The following is a 9,912-nucleotide window of genomic DNA, read 5'->3' as shown; positions in this document are numbered from 1 at the left end:
ATTTTGCATCTCCCGACCGAGGCAAGAATGGGGGGCCCATTCAAAATCGATGGTGCTACTCAGCTAAGAGGATGCAGAAGACGCTTCGAGCTAAGTGTAAAAATAAACATAGAATTGAAGCATCGATGGCCGAGGCATTCATTACTGAGGAGGCGGCAAACTTTGTGACAGCACACTACGAAGCAAAAAATCATCATTTGCATAACCCGAAGCCTCGGTACAATGATGGCGATCCAAAAAAAGTTTGATCCAAGCTCAGCCTATTCAAAGGTAAGCTCGCACCATCTCGTGCTTCGAAAGGGAAATCATTGGATGTCAAAGAATGTTGGACCATTTCATTGTATATCTTCACCAACCTAACAAAAGTGCGGCCATAAATCGAGTAAGTTCTCGGTAAATTATTGTTCCGCAACTTCTAATTGCTTTGAACTACTCTTATTCCCGGATATTTGATATATTCGATACGTCGCCGAATTCTCGGATGGAGCGGTATTCGAAAAGGATTCCGTCGAAGAGTATGAGCTTCTCGCAAAGCATGGAGGCATCTATCCTGGTCTCATCTCTTGGTTCAAACAAAGGGTAATTAATTACCATTAAGGGCCCATTTTATTTCTTGGTCTAATTTGCGGCTAATGCATCCATTCTTTCGTATTAAACTTGTAGGCTGATGCAGACTCTATGGACGCCGAGTTGAGACAAGTCGTTAATGGTTTTGACTATAACGTCCGTTCATTTGACAAATACAACATCAATGGGTATCACTTTCGTACCTTTGGCAAAGAGCTATCTATGCCCGACTTAAAGACTAAAATTGTTCTGTCTCTGCTATCGGCGAAGGAGACACCGAGTATTATGGAAGAGTTGAAGCAATTCATGAACTTCTATTCTATGGTGAAAACCCACCGACCATCGTAGTCTTCAAATGTTATTGGTTTGATCCGAGGGAGACTAGAAGGACTCATGAACATATAGGACTAGTCGAAATCAACCAAAACACCCACTTTGATGTTCCCGATGTCTATATTACAGCTGAACAGGCGACACAAGTTTTCTATCTACCGTGGGCCTACCAAACTGATCCAAATCTCAAAGGTTGGGATGTCGTTTATGAAGTGCCACCACATTTTAGACCACCTATCCTCAATGAAGAGGACTACAAACCTCACATTATCCCAGACACATATGAAGGAGAATTCTTCCAAGAAACACGTATGTCCAAGAAACGTTTCAAGAACCGCTCTACTTCACCCGAGAACATTGAAGTAGATAGCGACATTGAATCCGTCTTAACCCTATGAGCCCGAACAGGAAGAGCTGGAAGAAGAAGAGATTAGCTAATTTAGCTAATTATCCTCGAAATGACATAATTAGCTTCAAAAAGGCATTCTTAGCTAATTTAGCCCGAAGAAGGGGACAAGAGGAGAAGAAAGAGGAAAAATGAAAGCAAGGAAGAAGAAGAAGAAGAGAAGAAGAAGAAGAGAAGAAGGATAAGAAGAACAAGAAGGAGGAGAAGAAGGAGAAGGAGCTCCTCCTTCTCCTTCTTCTTCCTCCTTCCTCCTCCTTCTCCTTCTTCTTTTCTTCTTCTTCTCCTCTTCCTTCTCCTTCTCCTCCTCCTCCTCCTCCTTCTTCTTCTTTTACGTCTTCTTCTCTTCTTACTTCTTCTCTTTCTCTTCTTCTACGTAGCTTAGACTCATCCAAGAAATACTAAATTGCCTAATTATCCTACAAAATGACATAATTAGCTTAGTTAGGTGAAAACATCATAAGAACCTTGGTTAGCTCATTAAAATGACCAATTTAGCTAAAAATGAAATAATAAGCTCAAAATGACCAATTTAGCTCCAAAATGACATAATTAGCCCATTTAGCTCCAAAAATACATAACTAGAAAAATTAGCTCCAAGAATAGGAGAAGAGGAGAAAAAATAGGAAAAATGAAAAGAAGGAAGAAGAAGAAGAGAAGAAGAAGAGAAGGAGAAGGAGGAGGAGGAGAAGAAGGAGGAGGAGAGGAGGAGGAGAAGAAGGAGAAGGAGGAGGAGACCTTTTCCTTATTCTCCTCCTTCTCCTTATCCTTCTTCTTCTCCTTCTTCTTGATTTCTTCTTCTTCTTCTTCTCCCCCTCTTTCTTCTCCTCTTTCATATTATCCTTACCTTATTTTCCCCAACAATGACATAATTTGCCCATTTAGCTCCAAAATGACATAATTATCCCATTTAGCTCGAAAAAGACATAATTAGAAAATTTAGCTCCAAGAATAGGAGAAGAGGAGAAGAAATAGGGAAAATGAAAAGAAGGAAGACGAATAATAAGAGAAGAAGGAGAGAAGGAGAAGGAGGAGGAGAAGAAGGAGGAGGAGAGGAGGAGGAGAAGAAGGAGAAGGAGGAGAAGACCTTCTCCTTCTTTTTCTCCTTCTTCTTGATTTCTTCTTCTTCTTGTCCCCCTCTTTCTTCTCCTCTTTCATATTCTCCTTACCTTTTTTCCCCAACAATGACATAATTAGCCCATTTAGCTCCAAAATGACATAATAAGCTCAAAATGGCATAAGAACCTTGGTTAGCTCATGAATATTATATACTTAGCTTGTTTTCCTCTACAATGACATAAGTAGCCCATTTAGATCCAAAAAGACATAATTAGATAATTTAGCTCCAAGAAGAGGAGAAAAGGAGAAGAAATAGGGAAAATGAAAAGAAGGAAGAAGAAGAAGAAGAAGAGAAGAAGATGAGAAGGAGAAGGAGGAGGAGAATAAGGAGGAGGAGAGGAGGAGGAGAAGAAGGAGAAGGGGGATAGACCTTGTCCTTCTTCTCCTCCTCCTCCTCCTTATCCTTCTTCTTCTCCTTCTTCTTGATTTCTTCTTCTTCTCCTCCTCCTCCTCTTTCATCTCTTCTTTCATATTCACATTTTTGTTGTTGTTGTTGAATACCGCATAAACATCACATGTTGTTGTTCTTCTTCTTTTGACTTAGCTAATTTCTCTCCGAAATAACCTATATATACTTCTTCATCTAGTGTTATTCTTCTAACTTTCTTATTTGTCATTTTGCAGATTACATTCACGTCACGGGAAGCTTGGATTATATTGATGGAATGCTTGAAGATCATATCTTGTACCACGGCTTCACGGAAGCTTGTATTGAATCTATTGTAGTATATGGATATATATGAAACTTTGTATGCATGTCGATGAAACTGGTGTAATATATGGTTTGGTACGAATGGAACTTGCATAATGTGTATGTACTATGGATGAAAGTTATTTTAATATGGTTATGAGTACGGAAACAAATTTATTTATGTCAAATATATATATATATATATATCCTTATTATTGTGCAAAATGCTGGATATAATAAGAAATAAAATAAAAAGGGGTTGGTTCCCCCGTTTGCCGTCTGCCCCCACATGGCAAAGGGAGCATGGCAGACGGCAAAGAGGGGAGAGAGGGGGGCTTGGTTCCCCCCTTTGCCGTCTGTCCCCTCATGGAAAAGGGGGGAATGGCAGACGGCAAAGAGGGGAGAGAGGGGGCTTGGTTCCCCCCTTTGCCGTCTGCCCCCTCATGGCAAAGGGGGGGAATGGCAGACGGCAAAGAGGGGTGAGAGGGGGGCTTGGTTCCCCCCTTTGCCGTCTACCCCCTCATGGAAAAGGGGGAATGGCAGACGACAAAGAGAGGAGGCCTGCCGTTAACACTTAATGGGACCATTGGTGTATCTCCCATCCCTTTTAATTTGCCGTCTGCCCCTCATAGCAAAGATTCTTTGTCGTCTGCTTTGAAAAAGCAGATGGAAAAGAACCTCTTCACCAGATTTTTTTTGCCGTCTACTTTGTCGTCTGCTGACCGACGGCAAAGCCTTTGCCGTCCGTGGTTCCCCCCTTTGCCGTCTGCCATGGCAGACGGCAAATTTCTGAATTTCAGTAGTGTTGAGCTCTTTGATTGCCCAATAAGCTTTATGCTCTAGCTCAAGAGGTAAATGACATGCTTTACCGTACACCATTTTGTACGGAGACATGCCCATGGGATTCTTATAGGCAGTTCTATAAGCCCACACTGCATCATCGAGCTTCTGAGACCAATTCTTTCTAGACCTGTTGACAGTATTTTGCAGAATTAGTTTAATTTCTCTATTGGTTAGCTCTACTTGACCACTGGACTAAGGGTGGTAGGGAGACGCAATTCTATGGTTGACATCGTACTTAGCAAGCTTTTACGGAAAGCACCATGAATGAAGTGTGAACCACCGTTGGTCATTAGATATCTGGGGACTCCAAATCTAGGGAAGATAACTTCTTTCAGCATCCTGATAGAGGTGTTGTGATCAGTACTACTAGTGGGGATAGCTTCTACCCACTTAGTGACGTAATCAACAACAACTAGGATATGAGTATACCCGTTCGATTTCGGAAAAGGTCCCATATAATTTAAAGCCCCAGACATCAAATGGTTCAATGACAAGTGAATAGTTCATAGGCATTTCATGACGTTTGCTAATATTACCTATTCTTTGACATTCGTCACAAGACAAGACAAACTTACGGGCATCCTTGAAGAGAGTGGGCCAATAGAAACCTGATTGCAATACCTTGTGTGCAGTTCTATCTCCCACATTGTGTCCTCCGTAGGCCTCGGAGTGACACTTCTATAGGATTTGTCCCTGTTCATGTTCAGGTACACAACGTCTAATAACACCATCTACTCCTTTTGTGACATCCTTTACTTTTGCAACAGTAATTATTGTAATTAAGCTACATTGATCAACCGCTAATGATGCCACGTCATCGAATTCCCATCTCAGACCCGCGTTGATTCGAGTTTTGTCCGGATTCAAAATTTGAAAACAAACGAAAAGTACTTTATAAGTTCATTACAAATATTAAAAGAATATGTATATGAAAGAAAGAATGAAAAGTATGTATAATAAATTGTAAAAGAAAGTATAATAAAAGAAAGTATTTAAAAATAAAAGTCAGATAGTAAAATAAATAGGAAAGAAAGAAATAATAAAAAAGGAAAAAAAACAAAAAAAAACAACAACTAAAAAGAAGAAGAAGAAAACCCCCCCACCCCCTGGCCTGGCTGGGCCAAGAGGCCCAACCGGCCAGAACCCTAGCGCCCCCTCCCCCCCCTGGCGAGGGAGCCTCTCCTCGCTACTCCCTCCCCTCCTGGGCGCCGCCAGCCTCCCCCTCGTGGGGGGGCCCCATCCCCCCACGCTCTCTCTCTCCCTTAACCCTCCCCCACGAGAGCACCCACCCCACGCCAGATCCCCCACACCCACCCCCACGAGCCCTCCCGTACCTCCCGTCACCCCCCTCTCAGATCCACCCCTCCCTGGCCGGTGCGCCTCCCCCCACCCCGCCGGCAGGGGCCCCGGCCACCTCGGCCCTCCACCTCGCCGGCCTACAACCCTGCCCCCGTCGGCCTTCCTCCCGCTCGGTCCAAGAGGGACCGGGCAGGGAGACTTCTTCGCTTCGCCGGATCTGGCCGGCTCCCCCTCGCCGGCACGACCTCTCTGGTGACCGGCATCATCATCACCGCCTCCGGGAACGCCTCCACGCCGTCTCCTCCGCCCCTTCCCGCGAACTCCGGCTTCACCGGCCCCTCCCATCAACGTTGGTGAGCCCCTCCTCGGGCTCCTCCCACCGTCGCGTTCCCCTCACCGCCCCGGTTCCGTTCCGGCAAACGGGACCCCGATCCGTCGATGGTAGACTCCGGTAGGAAGGATTGAATATTTGGTTCTTCTATGTTGAGTTAGCAGAAAGTGAGTTCTCTGTCTCTTTGTTAACAGAGAGGGAGATGAGAGTTTTAAAAGAAAATAAAAAAACAAATGTTGTATTCCGTATGTATGTATGTATGTATGTATTTGATACCCGTATTTATGTATGTATTGCGTATATAGATATTGGAGGAATAAGACATTTGTATGGTTATGTATTTGCGATTAAAAATGTGTTTTTGGCCTAGGGTCACTTACGGTGGGGCCAATGCACCCGCTGTCTATGACAGGGAGGCCCCACGCGATAGTTAAAATAAAAATAAAAATAATGTTTTTATTAAATAAATAAATAAATAGATATATTAGTTAAATTAATTAATTAGAATAATTAGAGTATGACACGTGGGTCCCCCACTAAATAAATATGATTAATTAATAATTAATCTTAATAAAAACTTGTGCCTATGACGTTCGGGACCCGCTGGTCAGTTGACCAGTCAAATGTTGATGTCAGCATGACATCGTGATGATGTCATATTGGAATTTTATTAAAATAGCTAAATCTGTTTTTAATTCCTAAATAAATAATAAAACTTTGAAAATTAATATTAAATAATCCGTAAGTCAGATCAAAATATTTTCAACATGAAAGTTTATCTGCAAAACGAGACGAACCCGGATACACGGCCCGTTCGTTTGTCACGCGTCCCTAGCATAGCAAACATGGAACTTTTCCATCGTTTCTAGTATAACCGGTAGTAGCCCGAGACCCGGAAAAATATCGTCAGATATTCTTCCGACCCGTCTATGACGGATGTTGCTGCGTTAGCTCATGTCTAGCCTGCATCTTGCCATGTCATGCTTTGTGTTGCATCGGTGCTATTATTTATGGTTTCTTCCCCCTCTTCTAACCGGTAGACCCCGAGACTCACGCTGCTGCCGGGTACATCTTCGACCCTGCCGATCAGTCCTTTGCCGCAGAGCAGCAAGGCAAGCAACCCCCCCCCCTTGATCATTCCTATATAGCCTATGTCTTTCTTCCTACTGCTTGCATTAGTATTTTGCTACTGTTGTAGTTAGCTCCTATATCTGATGCATAGCCTATTTTTGATGAAATGCTACTTTCAGTCTTGTATCCTTAATATGCTTAGTATAGGTGGAGCAGTCATCCCCTCTGACCCCGTAGTTCAGTTGCCCCGCTTGTTTTCAATCTCGATCTCTGATCGACGAGCCACACCCGACACAGCACATTCACCCCCCCTTTGTTGTACGACGCTACAGACATACTATCGGGTACCGAGGGTGACACCTCACTAAGTACTCCTGATGATATCTCTGTAGTATAGCTAGTCGGTCGTGGTTATCGAGGGTGATTCCTCTTTCACCATTCCCGATGATGTCTCTGTCGTGCCACCCCGCGAGTGTGGGACCCCCGAGGGTGATTCCTCTAAGCCCACCATGACGGGTACATCGTTCGGAATCCAACGAGGGTGATACCTCGGATTCCCCCCGATGTTACAACCACACAGTAACTCGACCATGTTACTGGGATCATTGGTGATTAGTTGTAAGACGGGTGGATTCCCGTGAGACTGTGTTGTTGGCCTAATTAAAATGATAATGGATTTGGGTATTTGATCTGGGTTGGTCGAACACCTTTTCGCACTAACCGGCTACGCGGGAAGAATTATGGGTACTCGGCGTCGCGGTATCAGCCGAAGCTTTTCAGATGCCAGCAATGTAGCGGCGCGCGCCCGAGTGGTCCCGAGATGCATTACGCTTGTGATTAAGGGATGCTAGGACTGACGTCGGCCGCCCACGCCACGTCCAGGAGCGTGAAGAGGAACTAGGCCCACGAACCCTTTGTGCTTAGGATTTAGACCGACGGGCTGGCCTCTCTGATTAGTCTTAGGGGGGGCTGCGACGTGTCGATATTCCGAGGCCGGGCAGGACCCAGAAAAGTATGTCCGGCCAGAGTGTTATCGAGCGTGACGGGACATGTGGTGCACCCCTGCAGGGATGAAAATTAACTATTCGGATAGCCGTGTCCACGGTTACAGGACGACTTGGAGTTGTGCCCCGATCTTTTACAACTACAATTTTTACTTAACTGGAATTAGTTTGCCTCGGGATTGCTTCCTCACAGGGAGTCGAGGGAGGATCTTTAGGCGTGACCTCACTTTAATATTGGTGTAACAATATGACTATTTATGTGTTACCCCTGTTCTACTCTCGTCTATTGCTGCAAGACCCTGAAGATGCTCGTCTTCGATAGGACTAGGCTTTCTCTCTCTATTCTCGCATTGCTGCAGTCACTCCACATATACCCCCCCTTCTTTGATACTGATGCATATTTAGAATAGTTCTGATGTAAGACTTGCGAGTACTTTGGATGAGTACTCACCGCTGCTTTGCTCCCCCCCTTGTCCCCTTGATCCGTTTGCTGCAACCAGATGATGGAGCCCAGGAGATGGAGGTCCCCGCCGCCGACGACTGCTACCCCGACGGTGCCTACTACTACGTGGAGGCCGCTTATGATCGTTCGATCGTTGTATCTTTTGTGCTATCCTTATCTAAGGCATCCCATGTTTTATGTGTGTACTCAGATATTTGTTGCTTCCGCTGACTCGTGTGTTTATCGAGCTTTCGTATTCTAGCCCTCGAGGCCCCTGGCTTGTAATATGAAGCTGATGTTATTTTATTTGTGTCTAGAGTTGTGTTGTGATATCTTCCCGTGAGTCCTTGGGTTTGATCGTACGCATTTGCGTGTATGATTAGCGTACAATTAAATCGAGGGCGTCACAAGTTGGTATCAGAGCCAAATGCCTGTAGGTAGCCCCCTTTCCAACTCCTTGGCCGAAGTTGAGTCTAGTGTTTGAAAAAAAAACTTTACTAACACTGATGTTGTGGCTTACGGGCCCACATCTCAATTGGGTGGTATTAGTATCTTTTACTCCTTTCCTATACTCTGGGCTCTGCTTTCTCTTCTCTTTCGGGTCAAAGATTTTACTAACTCTAACATTAGGTTCTCGAATCACATCGATCCAGACCGCTGGACTATCTACTCTTTTTGTCGTGAATATGTATTACCCACACTGTCATTGACATCCGTCAATCTTATTTTCAGATGCGTCCCGCAAGACAGCACGTGCGCCTGACACAGGCCACTGAGACGACTGGGTTCCCGGCCATTTTGGTCGATCTCCTGACCAGGCTGGGATATCGCTGGTACCCCGAGTACACTGTGTTCGAGGATTTCCGCAAGTACAACCAGTACCAGTACCAGGCTGAGGTTCGCATCTTCGACCAGGGGGGCGGCGAGACCCTCGAGCGCCACGTGTTCTGTGGTATTGGATTGTCGGTCGAGATGGCCGTCCATGATGCGGCCTACATCGCCATCACCCGTCTTCGTGGAGCGTACCCTCACCTGGAGGAGAGCCCTTTCACATACATCCCGCATGCTCCTGCTGGAGATGAGACTGGATCTAATCTCACTGCCTACGCTTCTGACATTCTGGAGCGCAACGACCGTTCCTACGTCGCTGTCCGCGCCCCCTACGTGACGCGTCGCTACGACGCGCGGGTTCTGGTGCAGTACACTGAGGCAATGGATCGTGCTTTCCGAGCTCTGACTGTGGAGCTGTATGCTACGCGCGCTCGTCTTTACGACGCGTTGACAGAGCTGCAGCCATCACACTGTCCGAGGGTTCCACCTATGCGCATCTGCGAGCCGAGCAGGACAGAGCTACCATCAGCTCTTGAGTGGACTGATGTTGGGGGTAGAACCCCTGCACTTGGACCTCAGCTGCTCGACTGGATGCGGTACACTCACCAGAGTCACAATGGGACACAGGGTCCTGTCCCTACCTTCTATCACCGCCAGCTACCAGGATTCGATCGTCCTCTCCGACGTTGATGTAGCCTTATCGCTACATCTTGTTGTGGTACTCTTCCACCGCGTGCCTGCGCGCCGCCTAGTGAGTCCAGGGTATCGTCTAATCCGTCCGGGCTGTCGCCAAATTTCGAATTTGTAATCGTTAGTTTGTAATCGAACTTATGTATGGGTCTGTATGTCGAACTCAACTACTATGGAGTATCTATCCCATTTCCCTTTCATTTTGCTTAATTACTTCATGAATGCGTGCGATGCCTTTGCAATTACTTTAAGCTAAACTACCCCTGCTAAATATTTAACAGGATGGTT

Source organism: Hordeum vulgare, chromosome 5H, assembly GCF_904849725.1.
Source record: "Hordeum vulgare subsp. vulgare chromosome 5H, MorexV3_pseudomolecules_assembly, whole genome shotgun sequence".
NCBI classification, from domain to species: Eukaryota; Viridiplantae; Streptophyta; class Magnoliopsida; order Poales; family Poaceae; genus Hordeum; species Hordeum vulgare.
This window is presented reverse-complemented; position numbering follows the sequence as displayed.